At 39.1% G+C, this 27,109-nt stretch overlaps 1 long non-coding RNA gene across 1 annotated transcript in view; it reads right to left on the reverse strand.

Annotated features, from left to right (window-relative positions):
• LOC138839048 (uncharacterized) overlaps positions 1-26,477 on the reverse strand; it is a 54,726-nt gene extending 28,249 nt beyond the window's left edge. Inside the window, exons 1-2 of the long non-coding RNA XR_011375821.1 lie at positions 26,391-26,477; positions 18,550-18,648 (exon numbers count right to left, since the gene is read on the reverse strand). This is a non-coding gene — a long non-coding RNA (uncharacterized lncRNA). The remainder of the gene's footprint in view (positions 1-18,549; positions 18,649-26,390) is intronic.
• Between the last annotated feature and the right edge of the window lie 632 nt (positions 26,478-27,109).

Consider the following 27,109-nt stretch of genomic DNA (forward strand, 5'->3'; position numbering starts at 1 on the left):
CCCCAATGGAACAGTGGTGAGAGTTGGTGGGGACATAGGGATCTGAACTTTTGAATGGATTAATTGTTCCCCTCAAAAATACTATGGAGGGGAGGGGGGGGCTTGGAAGGTGGCTCAGTGGTAGAGTGCTTGCCTTGCATGCATGAGGCCCTGGGTTCAATTCCTCAGCACCACATAAGCAGAAAAACAAAATCCAGAAGTGGCTCAAGTGGTAGAGTGCTAGCCTTGAGCTGAATTGCTGAGGAGCAGCGCCCAGGCCCAGAGTTCAAGCGCCATGACAGGCAAAAAAAAAAAAAAAAAAAAATGCTATAAGGGGTCAACTCTCTTTTCCTCTCTACCATACATACCTACAGGCCATTCTGCGTTTTTTTCTCACCATGCATGAGGTCTTTACCAGAAAGAGAGGGATATGGTACGATGCATTTTTTAACTATGACCCATAGTACTTCCAGGAAGGACTGAGAACACATTCTGATTTTTTTTTAAAATCCATGTAGGTTTTAAAGAAAATTGAACTCAGTACAAGCGATAAAGTTCAGAGGCTTTGGGACATCTGCAGACTTGAATTGTGGAGCCACATCTTGTCACTCCCATTTCTCAAGGAGGTCTTGAGCCTAGGGTAAGTGCTACCTTGACTCAAGAGTTCTCGGTGGCTCCATGAAGCACACACTCCCAGAATGTTCTGTAGGTATGGTACATGATGATTTCTGTTATTAAATGCAACATTAATTCTGATATAGGTATGTGTGTCACTTGATTCAAATACTCTCAGGTTGATCAGGAGAAGACAGGAGAGAAGAGAATAGAGTTCAGGCAGCTAGCTTTTTCACTCAAACTGGCATTCTACGACTTGAGCCACACTTCTACTTCTGGCTTTTTCATGGTTACATGGAAATAAGAGTCTCATGGTCTTTCCTGCCTTGCCTGGCTTCAAACCATGATTCCCAGATCTCAGCTTCTGGAGTAGCTAGGATTACAGGTATGAGCCACCAGCACTCAGCTTGTTTACTCTTTTGAAGAGAACAAAAATGTATGTCCTGGAAATTCTGTCTGGATATTTTATGAGATTCAGGATGTTTTGAAGAGCAATGCCACCCTGACTCCAAACTCAAAGTTACAGCTAGTAAAATCAGAGTGTCACATGCTACTTTAATTCTGAGCTGCCATACTTTAGTGGCTTCTCATTTGAGAGTACATAATTATCTTCAAATTACCATGTATCATTTCACAGTTAAATATGATTATGAGCTAGAATTTCCAGGGAGATTGGAATTGTACATGCAATATAGATTTGAATTCTTATTTATTTTCCTTTTGATGGTTTTGTTTCCTAAACCCTCAGATCAGCTATTCCCCAGATAACTATCCTAGGATACTGGGAAAATTTAAATGGAAGAGAATAGCACTCTTTCATACAACATGTTGACAAGAGACATAATTCACCTATATGGAAACCTAGTTAGTATTCGGTAGGGATATATCTTTCCAAGAACATCTCAAAATAGTTCTTTAAGAAAATGTAATGCATCTGGCCTTTGACCTCTTAATTCTACCCCAGTGCATATGTGTTCATGAACATGTGTGTATGTGTGCTTTCTATACTCATTTCAATAGCATAGAAAGAAGCTCTTAAGGGGCCTCATCTTGGACACTCTGAATCAAAATGATTGGAAACTCCCTGGATATATTGTGATCAACTGTTCTATTTTCAGTTTTGATAGCTTTAATGCTCCTAAGTCAGCAGGCTCCCAACATTCTTCTTCTTTCTAAAGAGAAGCAGTGATTTTTGTTTACATGTGTAGTCAATGTGATGATAATTATCTAAATTTCTTTCTTCCAGATCTTTGATCTCCGCAGCATAAACTGATAAAATGCATCCCTTTCAGAGAGCCAAATGCCTTGCTGATCCAGGTCAGAGATCATTTCCTTAGGAGAAATCAGAAGACTTCAGGGTGTTGTAAAGACTGGTTTTCTTCACATGTAGCAACCATAGGGGATAATCTCACAACCTTCAGTCTTCCAATTCCCACTAGTTGTGTGATTACTTCCTATATGTCCATATAGTCCATGAACCTACATTAAAGTTCTATGAAAGTAGGGCCTCAAGCATAGTTGTCCACTATCATTACACTTTTAGTACATGAGGAAAAATGTTACTAGCAAGTATATATGGATATAACAAAACAAATGCAAATACATATATACATACTGATATACAGATATACAGAGCTGTGCATATGTGTGGCTATTTAATCTTAACTGTAAATTGATTAAAACTAAAACAAATTAAAAATCCAGTCACATTTAGTCACATTTCAAATGCTCAGTAGTCAACATGGCTAGTGGCTAAAAAACTTGATAGTGTCAATTAGAGTATTGATATCATTGCAGGTAATTCTGTTTTACATCACAACTCAAGTAATCCTAAAAGGCTGGGAAGGTGGCTCAGTGGTAGAGCACTTGCCTTGCATGCATGAGGCCCTGGGTTCGATTCCTCAGTACCACATAAGCAAAAAGAAAAAAAGCCGGTAGTGGTGCTGTGGCTCAGGTGGTAGAGCACTAGCCTTGAGCTGAAGAGCTGAGGGACAGCGCCCAGGCCCAGAGTTCAGGCCCCACGACCAGACCAAAAAAAAAAGACTCAAATTATCAAGTAATCCTAAAATTCTAGCCAAGGAGAATATTGTTTAGGATAAATCATCAGTATCATTGCTGTTGTTGTAGAATTGTTAGTTACTTAAACTCCTTTTCTAGAACATTCCTCACTCAATGATGAAGATAATCCAAATATTTTGCTTCTTGTTCTCCCAGAATATATAATAAATTACTTGGCTGCTTTTATTTGTCAGGTTCTAAGGTCCATAGTTCTCCATGGTACTTTGCATATTTCTTAGCCTTCAAAAAAAGCCTTGACCTTTTTTCTAAAAGTGCATTATAGTGAATATGCTATGGATAGACATGGGAAAAATGCAATGTACCCTGGAAGTCTTTATTAGTGTTATGAAGACTGGGATTTGTATTAATTTATTTAATTACATAAATTCATGATTTCATACAGTCTGAACTTTTAATTATACATTAAGCTAATATTGTCTTTCAAAAGAATAATATCAGAGCCGGGCGCTGGTGGCTCACGCCTGTAATCCTAGCTACTCAGGAGGCTGAGATCTGAGGATCGCGGTTCAAAGCCAGCCCGGGCATGAAAGACCGTGAGACTCCTATCTCCAATAAACCACCAGAAAACCAGAAGTGGCGCTGTAGCTCAAGTGGTAGAGCGCTCGCCTTGAGCTGAAGAGCTCAGGGACAACGCCCAGGCCCAGAGTTCAAGCCCCACGACCGACAAAAAAAAAGAATAATATCAGTTTGGTGAGATCTTTTTGTTTCAACAGCTTTATTTATTTAGATATAGGTCTTTTTTGAGACAGGATCTTGTTAATGTAGTCCAAACTGGCCTCAAATTTGGAGTACTCTTTCCTTAGCCTAAATGCTAGGATTATAGGTGTATTCTATCACACCTAGCTTCTCTATTTTTTAAATCAAGAACTTCAATACCAATTATTATATTCTATAAATGATACATTTATTTATTGAGGGCAGAAATTAGTTGTTTCCACAGGTTAGAAAAACAGTGTCATATACACTCAAATAAATGTGGTAATTTGATATAAATACCAAACAAGCAAAAGCTTCTTCGTTTTGTTTTGTTGTTGTTGGGGATTTTTTTGTTTTGTTTTGTTTTTTGTTTTTTTGCAGTGCTAGTGGGCAAACCCAGGGCCTTGTACAGGCTAAGCATATGATCTACCACTGAGCTATACCCTCAGCTCTAGCAAAAGCCTCTCTAGTAATGTCAGTGTTAGAAAAGGATAACAGAATAGTGAAGATGGTAGAAGAATAGGTCAAGTGCTCAGATTCAGGTACACAGACCAGGGTAAAGTGAGCAAACCAGGAGAAATTTAAAAATGCAAATACCTACCAGGTTTCTTTTAGAGAGAGATCAAAGTACCATGGCTCCTTAGGACTTCATAGTCCCATCTATCTCCGTATCTCAACAGAAAATGGAAGATTCTAGCCAGCAAAATAATAATTGGCTTTACAACCCACATTTTAAATCAGATGCCATAACTTTTTGCCAATCTTTATCATAAAATGCTAAATCCATCTTCTAAATAAGTCATTTCATTGTACTTTCCTGGTTTCATTAAGTTAATGAAAACAATGAATACCCACATTACTTTTTTTTTCAGACAGGGTTTTACTATGTAACCCTAACTCATCTTAGACTTCCTCTCCTCCTATCTCAATCTTCCAAGTGAGGGGATTATAGATGTGTACCACTACACCAGGCTCAAGCATTATAGACAAGTGACATCGTAATACAAGTATTGTTGACAAGCAACCTCCTTTTAAAAAAATGCCAGGGGCTGGGAAGGTGGCTCAGTGGTAGAGCACTTGCCTTGCATGTCTGAGGCCCTGGGTTCGATTCCTCAGCACCACATAAGCAAAAAGAAAAAAGCCAGAAGTGGCGCTGTGGCTCAAGTGGTAGAGCACTAGCCTTGAGCTGAAGAGCTGAGGGACAGCACCCAGGCCCAGAGTTCAGGCCCCACAACCGGACCAAAAAATAATAATAAAATAAAATAAAATAAATTTTAAAAAATGCCAAAACTGGGTGGGTGCTGTTGGCTCACACTTGTAATCTAAACTAATCTGGAGGCTGAGAACTGAGAAGTCAGATCTTGTGGTTTGAAGCCAATGGCAGGCTAAAGTCTGTAAGACTCTTATCTCCAATTAACTATGAAAAAGGCAGAAATGGAGCTGAGGTTCAAGTGGTAGAGTGCTAGCCTTGAGCAACAAAAGCTCAAGGACAGTGCCCCAGGCTCTGAGTTTAAGCTCTAGGACCAGCACGCGCGCATGCGCACACACACACACACACACACACACACACACACACACACACACACACACACACACACACACACACACACACACACACACACACACCAAAACTACTTGTTAATCTAGCATAATCTTTCATACCATACCACACATGTTCCATACTACAGAAAATTAGACTATTAATCCTTTTTTAAAGGTTTTTACTTTATTTTATTGTAAAGGTGATGTACAGAGAGGTTACAGTTACAAAAGTAGTGAGTACATTTCTTGTCGAACAATGTTACCCCCTTTCTCGTTTTCTCTCGCTTTCCCTCCCCGCCCCCCCCCCCCCCCGACTCAAATGTATTTCAAATGCATTGTCTTGTGAGTATCACTGCTGCATTGGTTCATGCTTTGTCCTTTGTTTCACTATTTTGTTATTCCCTTCCCTTCCCCAAATCAGATAATTGTATATACAAGATCAGGGTACCAAAACTAAAAAAAACAAACAAACAGTGATAACAGGGGATAAACCAAAGGAAAAACCTGAAAGAAAAAAGAACTTCACACAAAACATTAAAAAAAAATACCTCTGGTTTCTATATCTTGGAATTCATTTCATTCATTTTGATTAACATCATTTTTATGGTCATATGTACATAACTATTAAGCTACTGTGATCCTCTGCTAGGACTATGCTAGACATGTACTAATTATTACAAATGAGGGAAACATGGAGCCTATGTTTCTTTGGGTCTGGCTTATTTCACTTGATAAGATTTTTTCCAAGTCTTTCCATTTCCAATGGGGTGATGCCATGCTTTCAATGGAAGCATACAAGTCCATTGTGTATATATGCCTTATTTTCTTGATCTATTCATCTACTGAGGGGCATCTGAGTTGGTTCCATATCTTAGCTATGGCAAATAATGCTGCAATGAACATGGTTGTGTGGGGAGCTTTAAAGTGGCCTTGTATGTGATCATTTTGGTAGAATTGAAGACCCAGAAATGATCCCACAGACCTATAGCCAACTCATCTTTGATGAGGGAACCAAAATTGTCAGATGGAAGAAAGATAGCCTCTTCAACAAATGGTGCTGGCAGAATTGGTTGTACTGTGTAGAAAACTGAAGTTAGATTCTTATATATCACCCTGCACCAGAATCAACTCCAAATGGATCAAAGACCTCAAGGCAAGAGCATATACCCTGAAAATATTACAGGAAGGGATAGGGGATATGCTAGGGCTCCTTGGCACAAGTCAAAACTTCCTAAATAAATATATAGAAATACAACAAATCAAAGAAAGGCTAGATAAATGGGATCACATTAAACTGCAGAACTTCTGCACAGCAAAGGACATAGCTAGCAAGATAACCAAGCCAACAGATTGGGAGATCTTCACTAGCTAAACAACAGACAAGGGCCTCATATCAAAAATACATCTAGAGATCAAAAAATTAAATACCTCAAATAACAAATCTTCAAAGAAACAACCACCTCATTAATAAATGGGCTAAAGAATTTTTAAAAAGTCTTCTCTGGAGAGCAAATAAGAATAGTCAATAGACACATGAAGAAAGTCCAACATCTCTAGCCATAAAAGAAATGCAAATCAAAACTACATTGAGATTCCACCTCACCCCACTTAGAATGGTTATTATAAAGAAAACAATAACAGATGTTGGTGGGGATGTGGCCAAAAGGGACCGCTACTACATCTTGGTGGGAATGTAAGCTGGTTCAACCACTCTGGAAAGCAGTACAGAAAGCAGTATGGAGGTTCCTCAAAAGACTACACATAGAGCTCCCCCTATAATCCAACAATCCTACACCTGGGCATTTATTAATCTTTTTAAAGTATATTTACAGGGATTATACCTGTACCTACTTAGGAGCAACTCTTAGATTCGTTCTTCAATTTACTCTTCCAGTGACTAGTAAACTTTTATGTTTCATGATTTTTTACTTATCAAATGAATGTCAAAATTGACAAACATGAAATTGCATGGTTTACCCACTTGACTTCTTGAATATATCAGGTTTTGTTTCTTAGAGGATAACCTTAGAGGCAAGTTTACCCATAAGGAACTTTGAAGAATGAGATAGGAAGAATAAGAGTCAGATGAGTTAGGAACTGGAAAGTCTAAGCAGCTTCATCCACATGGATAATCCATGGGTTACATCTATGGATTTTCCAGATGGACATCCAGGACCAGCCAACCCCTTAGCAGTCTGTCACACTAATGACCACTACTTTGTGAGGGTTAGAAGCAGTTGCAATGAGGTAAAGCTGAGAAAGAGAGATGGTAAATAAAAATAAGGAGAAATTGTGATAAGCCCAATTGGAAACATTTTACATTTTAACCTTTTTTTAAGCAAGTATTTCGAAGACTGTACATGCTGTGCTCTGATGGCTCATGCCTTAACCCCTAGCTACACAGGGAGCTGAGATCTGAGGATCATGGTTCAAACCCAACCCAGGCAGGAAGGCCTTTTAAGACTTTTCTTTTTGGTGTTGTTATAAAGATGATACACAGAGGGGTTGCAGTTGCATAGCCAGGTAATGAGTACATTTCTTTCTGTACCTCTTCCTTCGCTCTCTCCCACTTTTTCTCTCCCATCCTTACACACAAGTTATATAGCTCATTTTTAACATAGTGTCCAGTGAGTACCACTGCTGCATTGTTCACTCTTAAGAGTCTGATCTCCAATAAACCAGCAGAATCCCAGAAGTGTACCTGTAGCTCAAATGGTAGAGCACCAGCTTTGAGTGAAAAAGCTAAGGGACAGTGCCCAGGTCCTGAGTTCAAGCCCTAACATTGGCATACACACACACACACACACACACGCATGCATACACGCACACATGACTGTACAAGTCCAACTTGAAGAGGCAGCTTGAACTTAGGGTAGGGACAAGATAGACATTGGCTAGAATAACTTCAGGACAATTTTGTTTCAGTAAATGTCACAAGGAATGCATTAAAAGTGGTTAGGGAGTCCCTTTGGAGCACAAGTTTTTCATGTTTTAGCTTATAAAATTATATTTCATTATCAGCTAACTCACTTCAGTTTTCTTCATCTCCTTCTCCAAATACTTCTACATTCTTTTGGCTTGATCAAGGCTACACTAGTGAATGTCTCATACCAAGTTCTTTCTAACTACTGGTATTATCCCAAACCATGGAGAACATTTATATAATTTGTCCAAACTTTGGGTGAAACAATAGCCATCAAAAAGGAACTGTGTAGTAAATCCTCTGTTGGCTTTAAAGGCACTGTATCTCTGAAGATTTTCCTACAGGTGGTATTCCTGCTCCTAATGGAAACAGTATTTAAATTGGTTGGGCTTATATTACTCTAATGTAAGCTGGTACTGTTTAAGCCCTATGTAATTTGGGCAAGTAAATACTATCTCCACTCAGTTTCCTTATCTTTTAATGTGAATGGTGATGCTACCTAGTCAATAGGTTGTTAAAATCATCATGTGTATGTTGGCTAGAAAAGAATACATAACATCTTGTCTGTTACACTTTCCCCAGTCATTTACTCCTCATTCTGAACACTGGGGATTCCAGTCACCACACGGAGAAACTTGCTGATAGTGCTAAGGTAGATAAGGTAGATGAGTGTAGATGAGAAAAAAATGGATTGAAACAGAAATGACAATTCACATTTATTAGGTGCTTGTATGAAATCTCATTTACTTTTCTTTCTTTTTCTTTTTCTTTTTTTTTTGGGGGGGGGGGTCCAGTCATGGGGCCTGAACCCTGGGCCTGGGCGCTGTCCCTCAGCTCTTCAACTCAAGGCTAGCGCTCTACCACTTGAGCCACAGCGCCACTTCCGGCTTTTTTCTTTTTTGCTTATGTGGTGCTGAGGAATCGAACCCAGGGCCTCATGCATGCAAGGCAGGCCCTCTACCACTAAGCCACCTTCCCAGACCTCCCATTTACTTTTCATATCATTAATGAACTCCCACGAACTTCATTTTGAAATGACTCATGTGGTGATTTTCTTTTTCACTCCCTCAATCTAGTTGAGCCAGACCTAAGTTTTCCAGAACCCTTTTCCTTGTATGATTCTGGGTCTGATTTGACCCACTGCTTGCTATTTGGAAGGCAGGTGTAAAGCAGCAGCCACTCTGAAGATCATAGTGGTTAGAAACAATGATAGAGGTACTAATAGGTTCTAACTGATGATTCCATACCATTCCATATCCTGCTTCTTTGGAGGACCCTCTGGCCCCACTGATCAAACATAGCTATTGCTTGACTGTAAACCTTCTGATGCAAGAGCTCCTTAGAGATCCTCCACCAACTTTACATTTGTAATCCCATTTCACCAGTTGGACTTGCCATTTTCTCCGACAGACTGATGGGTGGACCCTCTGATCTTCCAGTACCCACTTCAGACTCTCTACTCCCCAGTGCGTCTCACAGTGACTGCTCTATTGCCCCAATTAAACTTCAATTGATACACAATAGTGTCATCTAGTAAGATTAAGTGTCTTGAGGTCACCTGGTTAGTGAACCACAAGCTAGAAGTGAAATCTTAATCTGTTCTTGATAACATTATGCAGAGATAGAGAGACAGAGAGAGAAGAAAGGGAAAGAGAAAAAAAACATCTAACTTAGAAGATAATGAATATAGAGGAACAGGAGATGACAAGGAAAGGAAGGAGGGAGCCATAAGAGCCAGATGAACATTGGAGAGAGAAGAAAGGCAAAAGCCGGGCGCCAGTGGCTCACGCCTATAATCTTAGTTACTCAGAAGTCTGAGATCTGAGGATCGAGGTTCAAAGCCAGCCAGGGCAGGAAAGCCCATAAGACTCTGATCTCCAATAAACCACCAGAAAACCAGAAGTGGCGCTGTGACTCAAGTGGTAGAGCACTTGCCTTGAGCTGAAGAGCTCAGGAACAGTGCCCAGGACCAGAGTTCAAGCACCACAACCAATAAAAATGAAAGAAAGAAAGAGAGAAAGAGAGAGAGAGTTGTGAAGGAAGGAAGGAAGAAAGGAAGGAAGGAAGGAAGGAAGGAAAGAACGAAAGAAAGAAAGAAAGAAAGAACGAAAGAAAGAAAGAAAGAAAGAAAGAAAGAAAGAAAGAAAGAAAGAAAGAAAGAAAGAAAGAAAGAAAGAAACAGAAAGAAAGAAAGAAAGAGGTGAAGAATGGGTGCTCAAGTTTGACAATCCATCCCCCCCTTTTTTTTTCATAAAGGAGGAATTCCAAGCATGACTAAAATATGCCAGATGACTAAAAAGTTCTAATGCCCAGTCATTGAGAAGCAAATACACTTTTAGTTTTACTCTTATTAGAAATTGAGCCTAGCTGGGCGCCAGTGGCTCATGCCTGTAATCCTACCTACTCAGGAGGCTGAGATCTGAGAATCACAGTTCAAAGCCAGCCCAGGCAGGAAAATCTGTGACTCTTATCTCCAATAAAACCACTAGCAAACCGTAAGTGGTGCTGTGGCTCAAGCGGTAGAGCGCTTGCCTTGAGCTGAAGAGCTGAGGGACAGTGCCCAAGCCCAGAGTTCAAGCCCCACGACTGACAAAAAAAAGAGAAAAGAAAAAAAAAGAAATTGAGCCTAATGTCATATGCAATCAGGTGAGTGCTTAAAACTCCATATTCATGATCTGTCCCCAGATTAATGGGTCTCAATTCAACTTTTCCTTTCTTCTTCTTGAGCTGAACAGAAAACAAAAAGAGAAAGGAAATGAAAGAAATTCAACCAAAAAAAAAAAAAAAAAAGAAATTGGGACTAAATTTTTATGTAAGTATGTTGTTGCTGCTTTTTAAAGGACCTAATAATTTCCCTAATTACCCGCTCTTTAGTCATTGTTAATTTGTTTTTACAGCCTTATATAAGTCAGTGATAAAATGCTTGTAAAGCAGCCACCTTTACTATAGATTTTATCTATGAGTTCAGAAATCAAATACTTTGATGCAACAGAACAATGACTAATAATTTAATTACAGTACATCATGTTCAACTGGGGTGATTATCAATTTAAATATGTGATATTCCACACATGGGATATGGCAAATTTTGCACATAATTCCAAAATAGAGGTGTGAAATAGTCATTGTCCATGTGACTACTTGGTTTACTCTAGATATTTCCTATGTATAGTATTATAGTTGCCAAGGAAACATAGAAATTAAAAACAAGGTAAATTCAATTGAGTTTTTTATTTTCTACTTTGAGACAGCTAAGACTAAAAATATCCCCATACAGGGTAAAGAAAGTGCTTTTCAAATGTCTTAATGTGCTTGGAGGCCAGAGGACATTCTGCCTGACGTTCAGGACAAAGCATCTAACCTCCAATATCATCCCATACAACCTCTCATGGTATGATTCTTGGCTTGCTTTCAAGCATTGGTCAGCAAGCTTTTGGCAAGATTATACCAAGAGAACAGGTTTTTCCAGAAGACAGTAATAGAAGATGTGATCTTTTTGCCTTAGATCATCCCTTCTTTTTAAGATCCTTTCTCCTTAAAGCTTCACTTCAATTCTAGAACCTTTAGGGACATACAGAAAACATGATAGCTACTTGTTCCTTCTTTAGCACTGACTCCACATCATCAGCAACCAATGAAGAGGAATTGAAGGTGGGAGTTACTTGCAATCATGATGTTGGTGCAGTACTGCTTACCACAGCAGTGAGGCTGGCTATTTTAGCTACCTTAGAGTATTGCCTAAGAAAAGGATCTTGGTTGAAACCAGATTTCCAACCTTCTCATCACCAGCTAAGATCTTGCTTCCTGTGAGAAGGGTGTAAAAAGTTTATCTTTAAGACAAAAGGTAGATCTGCCAGATAAGGTTGTACACACCTGTAATCCAAGCTCTTTGGAATGCAGAGATGGGAAGCATTTTGATTGGAGACCAGCACAGACAAAAAGTCAATGGGACCTCAAGCTTAACAAAAAAAGCTTTCCTACATACTTACTACAAGATATATAGGAGATATGGTCCCACCGTCTGAGCCAGCCCCAAGCAAAAACACAAAACCTAATTTTAAAATAAGTAAAGCAGAAAAGGACTAGGGACATAGCTCAAATGGTAGAGCAATTGTCTAGAAAGAAAAAGAGAGACAGACACACACAGACACACAGAGAGAAACAGAGACAGAAGGGAAGAAGGAGGAGGAGAGGAAGGGGAGGAAGAAGAGGAAGGTTTCACTTTTTTGCACGGATCATCATCATCATCATCATCAAGCTCCCCTTCTTTACCTCCTCATCAAGTGCCTGAAAGTTTTGGCCTTTGCTTTTCCCACATGGTGATATTTCCATAGCTCTGGTAGAGTCAATATTTTAGACACAAAAACTGAAATGCACTTTATCTTCAGCAGACAGTGAATATATTAGCAGACTTAGAGTAGCTCCTAAAGTGAATTAAAAGTCCAAGGAACCAGGTTCAAGATTTCTTTCTACTTGTAAGTGATAACTGTGACACCGTAGGCGAAGCAGATTAGTAACGCTTTTTTCTAGTTTCACCTTGGTTTTGGGCAGGTGAAGATGTTTGTTGTAAGCTCTAACGTGACCTGGTTTATGGTCTCAAGTGTTTAGCTATTAAGCCAGATTCCTTAGCAGACCAAATCTTTTGTCATTGATGTGTTCTGACACATTACCTTGATGTTTAAAGAAATGTTTTTGTTGAAATGGCTTGAGTTTCATCAGAGAGGGTCCAATTAGTTTTCCATCCTTGTAGTTAATGCTGCATGTGCTAGTCCTCTAGAAATATGTGTTAGGCTGACACAACTTGATGGAACTCTACAGGGCTTGTTTTCCAAAGAAAAGTGTACCATTTAGAGAAATACAAATAAACTTCCCTAGATGTTGTGTTAAACATTAAAGCCACTCAGCAGCAAAAAAAAAAAAAAAAAAAAAGAAATCAGCCAGAACCAAGAGTGACCAAGAGACTGGATCTATTTATATCTATATCTATTATATATTATATATTATATATTATATATTATATACACCTTCTTTATGTCACAAGGAGGAAAAATGACTTCTGGGTGGCCCTTGGATCCTGATGTCATCGGACCTGGACTGTATTTTTCCTATCTTTTCTTTGTTGCTGGGGATCAAACCCAGGGCATTGCACTTACCAAGCAAGCACTTTGCCACTGAACTACATCCCAGTCTTCACTGGATCTTTTCTTTTCTTTTTTTTTTTTTTTTTCTACCAATCCTGGGGCTTGAACTCAGGGCCTGAGCACTGTCCCTAGCTTCTTTTGCTCACAGCTAGCACTCTACCACTTGAGCCACAGCGCCACTTCTGGCTTTTTCTGTGTATATGGTACTGAGGAATCAAATCCAGAGCTTTGTGCATGCCAGGCAAACACTCTACCATTAAGCCACATTGCCAGCCCCTCATTGAATCTTGATACGGTTGCCACAGTCACTTTTACCCAAATGAACTTCTTTTCCAGGCAAGAATTCTTAGTGGTCTATATCATATGACCTGTCCTCATTTCAAAGAACATGGAAACTGAATCAATGGTCTTCCATTCTAGGGGTGGGAAGTGAATCCATCCTCTGCTGATGAGAACTCCCTAAAACAAAAAGGAGCTCAGGCACTAAAAGCAAAACTGCTCTGAACCTCTGATCAGACATAAAATAGACTTTGACCCAGTATTTAATTCCAGAGACCTTCAGGCTTGTTTGTATTATGAGCCAGGTTTTTGCCTTCCACTCAGTAAAGCTCCATTATATACCCATTCCAGTTTGCAGAGTTCACTATGCTATAGCTAGATCCGGTTAAATTCTGTGCCTAATATATACACTTCAGTTATACTAATGCAGTCGAGCATTTTGTACAATTATACAAGGGCTAACAAACCATCTTGATTGTGTTCTTGGTGTGAATTACAATAACAAATTTGTTCAAAGATGTACTATGTATAGGCATAGATAGTTAATATAATCCCACAAATATTATCATGCATTTTAACAAATAGGGAAGCCGAATCTCAATGTGTTTAGGTAATTTGTCTATAAAACTAGCAAAGCCAAAATTTGAATTTTTTGCAGATTCCTCAGCCTGTATGCTTCTCACTCTGCTCTGTCACCGACTGATATTACCTCACCAAGAAAAGTGAGCACTTTATAAAGTAATCCTTATGCAAAAGCACAAAACAAAAACAAATAAATCTAAAATCATTCCTACCGATTTTGATTCAGATTCTAGGTACATGCTTGTTCCTTGTGTGATGGGTTACTTTCTATTTGAAAGGGAAGATAACAAACACAGTAGGAGAGAAGAAAAGCAAGATGGAAAAGGTAAAGAAGGGAATTTTCTTTATGAGAGAATGAATTTTAAATCACACCTAGTTTCACGAAGCTTTACAAATTATGGGAGCCATTGGCAAGCTACCTTTTAAGAATTGTTTCTTTAATTAACAAGTTTGCGAATTTTAAAAGAATTGATTATCACTGGTCTGCCTTCCTCCCTTATATGCCTTCCTGTCTCTAATGACTGCAATCCAGCTATACTATCATGCTTTATTTACCTCTTATCACTAGTGCCTGACCAAACAATAGGGGCTGAAAATATAATAGTCTAGATACATGATTAAAGAAAAAAGAACAAGATATTATTAATGGAGTCAACAGTATTGTCAGCCTGACATGGTGGTGCATGCTTGTAATTCCAGCTACTTAGAAGCAAGAGGATCATGAGTTTAAAGGCAAGCCTGGGCAAAGTTAGTGAAAGACCATATCTCAAAAACAAAACAAAATCAAAAGATCTGGGGTGTAGCTCAAACTTAAGTGATAAAGCACTTGCTTACAAAGGGTAAGGCCTTGGATTCAATCTCCAGCACAAAAAGAACAAAAATAACAGCATAAAGGGGGTGGAGGATACATGGCTGAGGCCTTTTCTGAAGAGTTTTTCTGGTCCTTGACCACCTCCTTAATGAAAGAAGAATGTTTCCCTTCAAGTCTAAAGGTTGTTATAAGAAAGTAGATTTAGATTCAGCTCATATCCACTAAGTACATGTTAGGTGCTAGGAGCTTTCTTTCACATGCAGCATCTAGGGTTGAGAACTCCAATCACTCAATGGCTATTATTTTCTTCACTTTTCAGAAATAGATACTTAGGATCAAAGAGGTTAAATTCTTTGCCTAAGGTTACACAGTTAATAAGGGACAGGAGTAGAAGCTGTATTAGTGTACTTAGGTATAACAACATGCTTAAAGCTAGATATTTCATAAAAGTAGAGGTTTGCTTAGCTCATAGCTTTGGAGACTGAAAATCCAAGATTAGGCAACCTCTTCTGCATGCCTTTTGGTGAAAGTACTTTTGGGTGACGCTGGCTCAAAATCATCACATGGCAGAGAAGTGGGGAGGGAAATGGCCAAATGCAAAATGGCAAGCATGTGAGAAAACTAACTGTATAACAACCCTTTCTAGAGAGAACTAAAGCAAATCCCTCTGAGACAGTGTCCTCAACTTCATTCACTAGGCCTCACCTCTTAATAGTGTGGTCAACTCCCAACACTACCATATTGGTGACAGCTCCAATAGCAGAAGTCAACTCTGGTCTCAAAACACAGTCCTCATTCTACTCCCTCATGGCCCCACAATGTACCAACGCATGCACCACATCCCAGTAGAATTTATGACACACCTTTCTCAGCTTTTTAACATCCCCCAAATAAGGGTAAATTTTATACACAATAGCTCCCTAAATTTCATGAATTATAGCAATAGTTTTTCAAAAAATATTAAAAATTTACCATCCCTATCTTACAGATCATCACCTCAGACCAGGAGCTCATGTTGGAGACCTCCATTCTGTCCTTAGTGGAGAAAGGAAGTTGGAATAATGTACTGTGATAAGTTAGAAAGACAACATCTCTGGTTTTTCTGTTTCAGTTGTGTGTGTGGTGGTGGGGGGGGGAGGGAGTTGTGTGTGTGCTGGTCCTGAGGTTTGAACTCAGGGCATAGATGCTGTTCTTAAGCTTCTTTTGCTCAAAGCTAGTGCTCTACCATGAGCCACAGCTGTATTTCTGCCTTTTTTTGGTAGTTTATTGGAGATGAGAGTCTCACAGACTTTCCTGCCCCAGATGGCTGTGAACCTCTATCCTTAGATCTCAGCCTCCTAAGTAGCTAGGATTACAGGCGTGAGCCACCAATGCCCAGCTACATCTCTTCTTTTTTAAAAAAAAAACTGCTTTTATTTTGAAAGACAAGTACAAGTAATAATAATCTATAGCTCAGTTTATTGTAGTTTAATTGGCCTTTTTCCTCTTAATCTCAAACCAAAAATAACTTCAAATACAATGAGAGTTTTGATGCACAATTAGGTGGAGAATAATTAGGGATTTGAAATCTTTTGAGAAGACAGTGGGATATTTTGGGATACTGTACAAAACAAGAAAGGTGTATATTATGGAGTGCAGTTAAATATGAAAATAAGTACTGGGAACTGGTGGCTCAGACCTACAATCCTAGCTACTCAGGAAGCTGAGACTTAGAGGATAGTTTGAAGCCATTCCAGGCAGAAAAGTCTGCAAGACTCTATCTCCAACTAACCAGCAAACTGCTGGGCTGAAGGAGTGGTTCAAGTGGTAGAGTACCAGCTGCAAACAAGAAAATCTAGCAAGAGTACAGGCCCTGAGTTGAAGCCCTACTTCCAACACACACACACACACACACACACACACACACACACACACACACACACACACACACACACACACACACACACCCCAAATGCAATACAGGACAATAAAATGGATATAAGCATTTTAAAAGAATAGCAAATAGTTATACATTAAATATAGACCATACATTATGAAGATTATTCTCAAGAGAATAAGGCCAGTAGGATGATGATGCTAACAGCAAGTATTTGCTATTTATGAGTGAGTTTACCAAATGAAGTGAAATAGTCTAGAATATGTATTTTAACATCAAAGCAATTTTAAGTTATTATTTCACTGCTCTAAAATAATTGCCTCTGTGTGTAATATTATCCAAAAGCATTCTCAGAGTATCAAGTTCATGGTCTTTAAGTATGTAACAAGCCAGAAATCTGCTTTTACCTTTGGTCACTAGGCCCAGTTTTCTTGACTCATTTAAGACTTCTCATAGCCAAATACAAGTGGCTCCTGTGTGCAATCCTAACTACTCAAAAGGCTGAGATCTGAAGACTGTGGCTCAAAGCCAGTCTGGGCAGAAAAGTCCATACAACTCTTAGCTCCAAAATATCAGAATAGCAAAATATCAGAAGTGGAGGTGTGGTTCAAGTGGTAGAGCACCAGCCTTGAACAAAAAGCTAAGTGAGCACGAAGGCCTAAGTTTAAGTCCCTGTACCCACACAAAAGAAAATTTATTTCATTTATTTTTTTTGGGGGGGGGTCTGGTCGTGGGGCCTGAACTCTTGGCCTGAGTGCTGTCCCTCAGCTCTTCAGCTCAAGGCTAGGGCTCTACCACTTGAGCCACAGCACCACTTCCGGCTTTTTTCTTTTTGCTTATGTGGTGCTGAGGATCGAACCCAGGGCCTCATGCATGCAAGGCAAGCGCTCTACCACTGAGCCACCTTCCCAGCCCACAAAAGGAATTTTTTTTAAATGCTGTCCCAACTCAGAAGCCACTGATCAATTTTTAAGTCAAGACCAAGACATTCATGTTACCAGTTCTGTAGTCAGTAGGACATAGCAACAGAACAATATATCCAATATAGCCACTCTCTTCCTAGCCTGAAGAGTCTGTATATTAGTTCACTGAAGGAAATAGCATATGGACATATGGACAACCCCTGTCTCAGTCCGGACAGAGACAGAGGCCTAACAGTTTATTTGGCATAATTAGCTATGTTTGTTGTTGTTGTTTTTATTTCAGAGATGCAGCCCTGTGCTGTGGTGAATAGAACTGAGGAATTAGTATCTTGATCCAAAGGAAGCCTGTGAAATAGATTAATTCTAGAGTACTTTGTAATTGGACTAATTGGGTTCTATTTCTTTTCTTTTCTTTTTTCTTTTTTTTTTTTTTTTTTTTGGTTGATCATAGGTTTGAACTCTGGGCCTGGGTTCTATCCCTCAGCTTTTCAGCACTGTCCCTCAGCTCTTTCAAGGCTAGTGCTCTACCACTTGAGCCACTGTGCCACTTCCAGTTTTCTGAGTGGTTTATTGGAGATAAGAGTCTCATGGCCTTTCCTGTTTCGGCTGGCTTTGAACCATGATCCTCAGATCTCAGCCTCCTGAGTAGCTAAGATTACAGGTGTGAGACACCAGCACCCGGCTTGGGTTCTATTTCTTATAAGGGTGAAAAAAATACAATAATACAGAGAAAGGTACCAGGCAATTCAAACTAAGAGCAGAAATAGACACACAACAGCAGGTTCAGAGAGAAAAGGTAAGTCACTTTTTTGACAGAAGAGATTGACCAAAAATAAATAAATAAACCCCCAGTTCTACCCTCTGATACAAGTATGTAGGGTTCCTAGGGGGGTTTTTCTGATTAGTCTCAGGTTTCCTGAGCCCCAGAGTGTCTATCAAGAAAGACTAAATTTTGAAGTTATAAAAACTAACATGAATATGTCAGAATCTAACAAAACAAAATTTATTTAATTTGAGCAAAATTCACTTTTTTTTGTCAGACTCTATTCTGGGTTTGTGAGATGTCTAGGGCTATATCATTCAACATTTTAGGTTGCACCTACCTGACAACTGATCACTGGCTCTTAGATGCTTCTTCCTGCTGTGACTCAATACTTCTACTCCTACTCAGTTTATCAAAGTTTATAACATGGTCCACCGGTCTGTAAAGAACAGAGCAAAGTGATTTTCCAAATACTGAGGAGAAAACTAGAAAAGCAGGTAAATCAGGTACCTCAATTTGGGATACCTTGCTCTTTAACCTTCCATTGCTCTATGTTAATCATTTTGTCCCCTCCTCCACTTCTCTGAAACTCATCTTGTCTTGCTGTGTTATATTTGTGTCACATACTTACCCTTGATTCACTCTCAGACACACCTAGCCACACCTATTGCCACTGGCAAATTTGATGCTTCACAAATAAATATCTAAACTTGTAGCAAGCCAGGACTTGCATGGCTGAGTAGCTGCTTTCAGTTGCCATTTATTTCCTCTTCTAAAATAAGAACAGTAGCAGAGAATGATGAATTCTGGGCATGTGAGGAGAAAAAAGATAGTGAGAGCTAACAAGATCACCTCAGTAGGGCTAAATTACTACAATTTATTTCTCTGGAAGTTATTGTAGGAGGTAGAATTCAATCTAAAAAGAAACAGCTAAGTTTACTGTCTACTATATGCCATCACTTCATTATACCATAATGCAGTATCTACAGGCTAGGAAATGATAGTTTCCCTTGGCTAAAGTGGTCACAAAGAAGTCATAGAATTTGCCCCAAGTTACACTGTTGTATGGTAAGAAAATGAAAAAGCCATATTTTGAGAGGGAGTCTTTATTAAGAGGCCAGCAAATGCATGTTGGACTCCTGTCTCAAAGACCAGCAGCCAGCAAATACACTTAACACAGGGAACTGAACCATGAAAAAAAGAACAAAAACAATACCAACAAACCAGTTCAGCTCCAATGGAGAGCTGAAGTGGGACTCCATGGTGACTGCAGAAGAGCCAGAAGACAGGAGACAGGACACAAACACAGAGACATGACATGGCATAATGGCCCTGAGCTGGTCCAGACCTAAATAGTGTGAGGATCAGTGGGCAGGGTCACAGGAAATTGGTCTCCCAGGCACTGGACTGACAGGTTTAGTAACCTAGCATCCAAGTCCCCACTCCTGCCTCCAGGGATTCGAATACCCATCACCTGGGAGGCAGGGATTTCACCTTCCCCCCACCCTGAAGACAAGATGCCAGACCCTACCATCCACCAGGTAGCCAAGATAGAGCCAGGCAAACCCAAACTCCCACTTCAATACCTCCAAATCATGAGGATGTTTTTGAATATGGCATCTCTGCTGCATTCAGTTTCACATTCATTTGTTCAAAAAGATGTAATGAGTCTGCATAAAAAGCAATTACAGATTAAGAGACAAGGCTAGAATTCTTTCACTGAAGTAAACAGACAATTATAATACAGTGGCTTAAGAGCTGCCATAGGAATAAGCAAGTGGTACTATCAAGATCTCTAATCCAGGGTTGCTATTCTGTTTCTTCGGAAATATTCAAACAGAAATTTGTGTGCAAGAGTCTTGCTTTCAGGATCAGCCACTATAGGGACAAATACAAGAAGTTGAATGGGGCAGAAAGAGAAGCTGGGTTGTGAGGGTTGCTATAAAGCCTCAGCCCAGCCATGAGAGAACGTAAAGCTAGGATGGCCTGCAGCGCTGCCCCCGCTGGAGCAAAAGGACCAAGCTTTCATATCTATGAATTAATTAGTCACCAAATATTGGCTGTTTCTGGAAAGAAAAGCAAAACCTTAAGCAAGTATGCCTTTAATCTTTCTTTGGCTAAGAACAATCCTAGAAAGGAATGTAACTGAAATCTATGTTATCAATACTCTTAGCAATTAGAGAATTAGTGCTTCTGTCCTAAAGAGATTGAGGAATCCAAGCATTACTCCACAGTATCCATTACACTCTCCTCCAAGGAAGATTTCCTAGAGGACTGGAGCAGGGTGATGAATTGGTGTTTAGTGGGATATAGCCTGCGGAGTGTATATTCAGGGAAGTTTATTGTATCTGCAGGAATGAATACTATAAGAGGGAGAGCAATGGCTAAGGTTGACACCAGATCTAGTAGAATATGGCATGCAATGCTGAGGACTTTGTACTTCTATCTAAAAGCAATGGAAGACATTCAAAAATTGTTCAGAGTGACATGACCATGTTTTCTTTGTCAAAAGGTCATTCTGATAACAGGTAGAAAATATTTTAGATGAGGATGAAAACTGAAGAGTACTAGATTTATTTAAGGGGTTGTGACATGACACTGATTCTAGAAAAAGAGAGTAATACTTGAATTAGCAAATAGAAGTAGCAGTGAAAATAGAGGAAAGAGCATTCCAGAGCTCTTAAGTGGGTGAAAGGAAGAAAACTTAAGAAATAATTAAATGTTTTGAGTAAGTACACTCAATGAATCAGGAATGTCTCCAGAGATAGTTTCCTCCATTTGTTGACATAAAATCTGGTAGAAAGATGGTTAAATTTAGTTATGAACATCTTGCCTTTAGAACATTCATGTGGAGATCTTGGACTACAGATGCTGGCTCTTTCCTGGAGCTCAGCAGAGAAAATCTGGGTTGGAGATAAAGAATTAGTGTTAACACATAGGTAGAAGGTCACAGCCACAGGAATGGGTGTGATCAGCTAGGGACTGAGGCCCAGAAGAAAAGCAGTATTTAAGGTGAAGAGGGGCCTACAAGGAGTCTTAGAAATGTAGAGGAGAAATCAAGAAAGAATGATATCTTGGAAGTGAAGAGTGTTAGGAAAATGGAGGAGAATGGAAAAGGAATAGACTGGACTCAATCATCAACAGACGAGGATTGTTTATTGCCAGCAAGGGACACAGACTTTCCCATGGGCTTTGGATTGTGGGGTAGGGTTTATATGGGGCTTAACAAGGAAGTAGAAAATTTAAAAAATGGGCTATGGTGTCTTGGAGGCCAAGGGCAGTGTCCTTGGTCAGGCCCAGAGTGGAATGCACTACCTAGGGTGAGGGGGCTATCAGCTATGCCAAGGTCAGAATGACCTGTCTGCAGACAAGCATCTGAGCATGCACCTGATGTTTTGCTTGACCTGAGGGAATAAGATGGGAGTCAAGTCTTCAAAAAGAGGTTGCATCAACTGGGATGTATAGCACTTGCCTAAGATGTGCGAGGCACTGGGTTTAACTACATACACACACACACACACACACACACACACACACACACACACACTCACATACACAATACACTCATATGCCACATACACACACAATTGTAACAAGTACACTAGACTGTCACTGGAAGGGCCATTTTTCAGAGGATTGAAGAAGAGTTGCAGGTGACCTTGGCAAGAATGATGTAGAAGAAGACAGAGTCAGAATAAAGAGCATCAAGGAAACTTGGTTGACACAAAAGGACAAACACTGTATGATTCTACTTGTATGGGGTACCCAAGATGTCCAACTCACAGAGACAGAAAGTAAAATGGTAGTTGACAAGGCTTCAGGGAAGGGAGAATAGAATTGGTATTTAATGGATACATTTGGGAAGATGAAACCATTCTAGAGAGAAATGGTAGTGATGCCTGCACAGCAATGTAAATGTACCTAGTGCCACAGAATTATACACTTAAAAGTGGTTCAAATGTCAAGGTTTGTGTTACAGTTAATTTACTATAATAATAAGAAAGAAAGAAAACAAAAGCATGACACGAAAGACAAGAATGGAAGGACTGAATGTAGCCTTCTTTTGAAAAGCTTGAATGGGAAGAGAGTTGGGATAATTAGCCAGAAAAGGGAAGGTTAAGGTGGGTATTTTTAGGAAAGTAAATAGAGAGGGAACTACCAACATTATAGCTAAGAGATACAATATTGTTAGAGTAAAGTATAATAAAACAATGATAAAATGGGAGCCTTGGGAGCTGCTTCTGACTCATCCTAGCAACACTGAAGGGGGAGTGGATGACATAATAGAAACATGAATTGTGACTGTAAAGGATGGCCAAAAGTTTTGCTCTGCCCAGTTGATTCACTTTATTTGGGGAAACTTAGGAAACCATTAATGGTTTCTTTAAGTTTTAAAATCAATATCTAGACAGGCTCACGCCTGTAATCCGAGCTACTCAGGAGGCTGAGATCTGAGGATCACAGTTCAAAGACAACCAGGGCAGAAAAGTCTGTGTGACTCTTATCTCCAATAAACCACCAGAAAACCAGAAGTGGCGCTGTGGCTCAAGTGGTAGAGCACTATCCTTGAACTGAAGAGCTGAGGGACAACGTCTAGGCCCAGAGTTCAAGCCCCACGACCAAAAAAAAAAAAAAAAAAAAAGAGAGAGAGAGAGAGAGAAATCAATATCTAGTTTGGTGTGACTTTTAAACAGCTGAGTGAGAATGATCTACACAAGTCACAGGTTAAACTACTTAATCACAAAATAGTCCACCATGTATGATAAATAGATGCAATAATGTTTCAGTATGTAAGTTTTTATTTTTTTATAGAGTTGAATGACATTTTAACAAAGGGAAATACTTATGAACTTTTGAATACAACTATTCTATTTCAAGAGATTATATCTATAAGTTGTACTCTTAAATATTTCTCTAATTAAATTGAAATTTATTGTTGATTTTATATGTTCTTTAAAATACCTCAAGAAAAATATATTCAGATCATAGGTTCCCTTGAGTCATAGAGGAAAAGTAGTTAAATAAAAGAGTAATCTTTTTCTCTAGACTGGAAAAATAGAGGGATGGTGTTCTTTTTAGAGCACCGTATGTAAATTATGTATTTTAGATCTGTCTGGATGTTCTCTGCAAACTATGATTATGCACATCAAAAGTAATGCCCAACCCACTGCATTATATTTTTTCCGTCTAGACATAAATGTTTATAAACTATAGATAGGAATCCTTAATACAGTTATTCACACACACACAGGTGCTGGAGGAAGGTCTAGCTATTAGTCATGATTATGTGAATTTGCATCATTTCTTAGTTATATAAAGATACAAGACCAGGAAATCAGATATAGACATGAATGTTCTCTCATTTCCAGTGCCCTGGCATGACGTGATTTTGGTTTTCTGTGACAATCTTTAGACCCACTCTACTTAAATACAGAGAAGATCATAAGGGCTCTTCTATTTGGTATACATTGCAAGATTCTATCACTAAAGAAAAAGAATCTTCAGGGTCATAGTATAAGGCAATAATGATTACATTCATGTAACATTTCTATGTAATTGTTTAATTAATCTCAGAGAATAGGTAAATTTAAAACCTTGATTTGATATATAAGAAGTAAATCAGAACAGTCACAAAAGATATATAAATAAGCACGACACATAAGCAATTATATCTCAGAAGCCACCTAATTGTATCCAAAGCATAGACATAAGGAAAGAAACAGCCCTTTAAAATAAAAGACTACCTTATTTTTTGAGGTCTAAAACACACAAACCAATTAAAAACTGTAAAGAGAAACGAGAGGAAATTAAACAGGCATTTCTGAGAAGATATCAAGCAAGTGAAGACAAAGTTCCCTTTCCACATTTGTATGTCTCCTGTCTTTATACATGACTGCCAAAATGCTTCCTTTTCTTTGAAGGGGAAGAAAACAAGACATTTTGTTCTCTTAATGAATCTACTTTCTCTACTCCATCTAGGTGTGCAGATTTCTATTCTAGGCTAATTATTCCATTGTTTTGACAAGTCACCCTATCAATTCAAAATTGAATCACTACAAAATTCATCCTAAAAAGTAGATATATAATTAATATCTAAAATCATTCTAAAATTAATGGGGAGAACAAAGGAAGAGGTGACATTGACCAGGAATCATTACACTCATACCATGACTTATGGAATAGTAACCCCTTTGTATAACTGCATAATAATAATAATAATAATTTCATTTTTAAAAGAAAATATAAATATTTCCTTACATTGTAGAAATGCTATCTTTGCATTAGATAATGGACTTACCTAACTCAAGTATTAGAATAAATGGGCTATATGAAGACTCAGACTAGAAAATTTGTCAGGATATTTCTGGCACAATAAAGCTTCTTAACTAGATCTCTTTTTGCTGTATGCCTAAACCATATTTCATAACATTTCTGAGGCCAATTAGAGGACCTATTCAAAAATCAGTTACTCTATTATTCTAAGATTCTAATGCATGGGAAAATTATCTTTAGAAATGTTCTGATAATGCTAAAATCATTTGAAATCAAAGTATAAGAAATATTTTCCTAACGATGTCAGAGTATGACCCTCTACAGTGTCCAAACACTTCAAGACAAAAATCAAAATGAATAGTTTGTAGTTTCAAATGGGTTATTAAAACTGAAACTATCGTGGAAAAACTAGAACAAGCCATTGTAGCTACACATCTTTAATTTGTCATATAAATACATTTGAAGGAAATAATGTCTTGCTATCATACTTTATTCATACTCCTTTGTGTAATTTGTGGGGTTTTTTTTTACATAATTGGATCATTAATTATCTTGTCTTTATTCTAGGGGCTGAACCCAGGATCTCACACTCAAACACTATACCACTACTTAAGCTATATGCCCACATCCTTTACTTTGATTTATGTTTTATTTTATTCTGAGACAGGATTTAAAAACAAAGGGATCAAACTTGGGATCTTCCTACTGAAGTCTCTTCACCTTATCCAGCTCAATATTCTTATTTTAACCAGTAGCAGTACTTGAGCTGAGGACCTTATACTTGCATAACAGGCACTCTACCGCTTGAGCCATGCTTCTAGTTTTGCCTCTTGCTGATCATAATTTGCAGATGGAATTTCGAGGATCTCTTCAGCTCGGACTGGCTTTGAATGATGATTCTCCAGGCACCAGCCTCTTGAATAGTTAAGAGTACAGGTATGAGCCACCAGTGCCCAGCTTCAATATTCTTTTTATTTTTTTAATTCCATTCTGATCAGTAATAGGTCTTGACCAGAAGAACTAAGCCTCATGCCTCATGCTTTTGTCAATGACACATACACTTTTGAGAACATGCATCACAGGTCTATTAAAATTAAGTAACTGAGCCTGGCTGGCACCAACCACTCAGGTCTGTAAGCCTAGCTATTCAGAAGGCAGAGGTCTGAGGATCGTGGTTCAGAGGCAGCCCAGGCAGGAAAGTCCATGAGAATATTATCTTCACTCAACCACCAGAAAATCAGAAGTGGAGCTGTGGCTCAAAGCGGTAGAATGCTAGCCTTGAGCAAAAAAGCTCAGGGATTGGGCCTAGACCCTGAATTCAAGCCCTAAGACTGACACTCTCCCCCCCACTCCCCGCAGAAAAAAATTAGTTATTGTTTTCTCCACAAAGTCCTCCTGGGGCCCAAGTAAAATGTTAAAACTATTCAGCAGCGAATGGCATTTTAAAATATTATCTATTTATAATCACTAACAAGTTGAAAAATTCTATTTTTAAGTTACCAAAATTACTCATTAAAATACATCAAACTTCTAAGCAGAATAGGGGACTTTAAAAGAGATGGTAAGGTTCCTCAAAAGGAAACTGCTACACGTTGGGGCAGAAAAGAGGTTATTGGTGGGGGGAGAGCAAAGTGCACATGACGAGGCACGCAGAGAGAGATGGTAAGGAAAAAGAGAAAGAGGAGGGGACTCCGGGAGGCGGGACCACAACTGACGGAGAGATCTCAGAGGCGGGGAGATCAAGGCAATGAACTCAGTGGGTCCTTTGCTGACTCACAGGTGACCCACAGTTCCCAGGTTTAGAGGGGTCAGGGACTGTTCGATGTACGATGGATAAAAACTTATTTCTTACGGAACTAGAAAGATTTTTCAGATTTCCCAGAAAGAATAAAGTTTTCTAATACATACCTAGATAAGCAAAGTTGACTACTTTCTTTTCTTTTTCTTGTATTAGTATTGTCAGGAAATGCCCCCACACAGACCTAATTTCCGCCCTCAAAGACAGACCTAATTTCCGCCCTCAAAGACGGCGCCTGCGCAGTAGGCGAGGCACCGCCCACCTCAGCCACGCCCCCCACGGTATAAAAGGAGCCTCCAAGGCACCAGACAGCCCCATTTTCTCATGAGAGCTTGGCCTTGTTAACTCTGTTGGCAATAAGTCTTTTCCTCTACGTGACTTCTGTCTATGTGGTCTTTTGTGTTACTTTCTGCCTGGGTTACATTTTCCTTTCAAGTATTATTATTATTATTATTTTGTCGGTCATGGGACTTGAACTCTGGGCCTGAGCACTGTCCCTCAGCTCTTCAGCTCAAGGCGAGCACTCTACCACTTGAGCCACAGCGCCACTTCCGATTTTCTGGTGGTTTATTGACATTGTCTCATGGACTTTCCTGCCTGGGCTGGCTTTGAACCTCAATTCTCAGATCTCAGCCTCTTGAGTAGCTAGGATTACAGATGTGAGCCACTGGTGCCCAGAAACTACATTTTAAAGATTGAAATCAAATATATCACGCCAAGTTGCATTGAAGTAGTTTATTATTTTGTCTTTATTGTTCAGAGGTTAGATCATGATTATCATCACGAGACCAGACAGCATTATAGCGGTAGAGATGGAAAAGTATAGGAA

This window comes from Dipodomys merriami, unplaced genomic scaffold (genome assembly GCF_024711535.1).
Source record: "Dipodomys merriami isolate MVZ:Mamm:240054 unplaced genomic scaffold, mDipMer1.0.p SCAF_290, whole genome shotgun sequence".
NCBI classification, from domain to species: Eukaryota; Metazoa; Chordata; class Mammalia; order Rodentia; family Heteromyidae; genus Dipodomys; species Dipodomys merriami.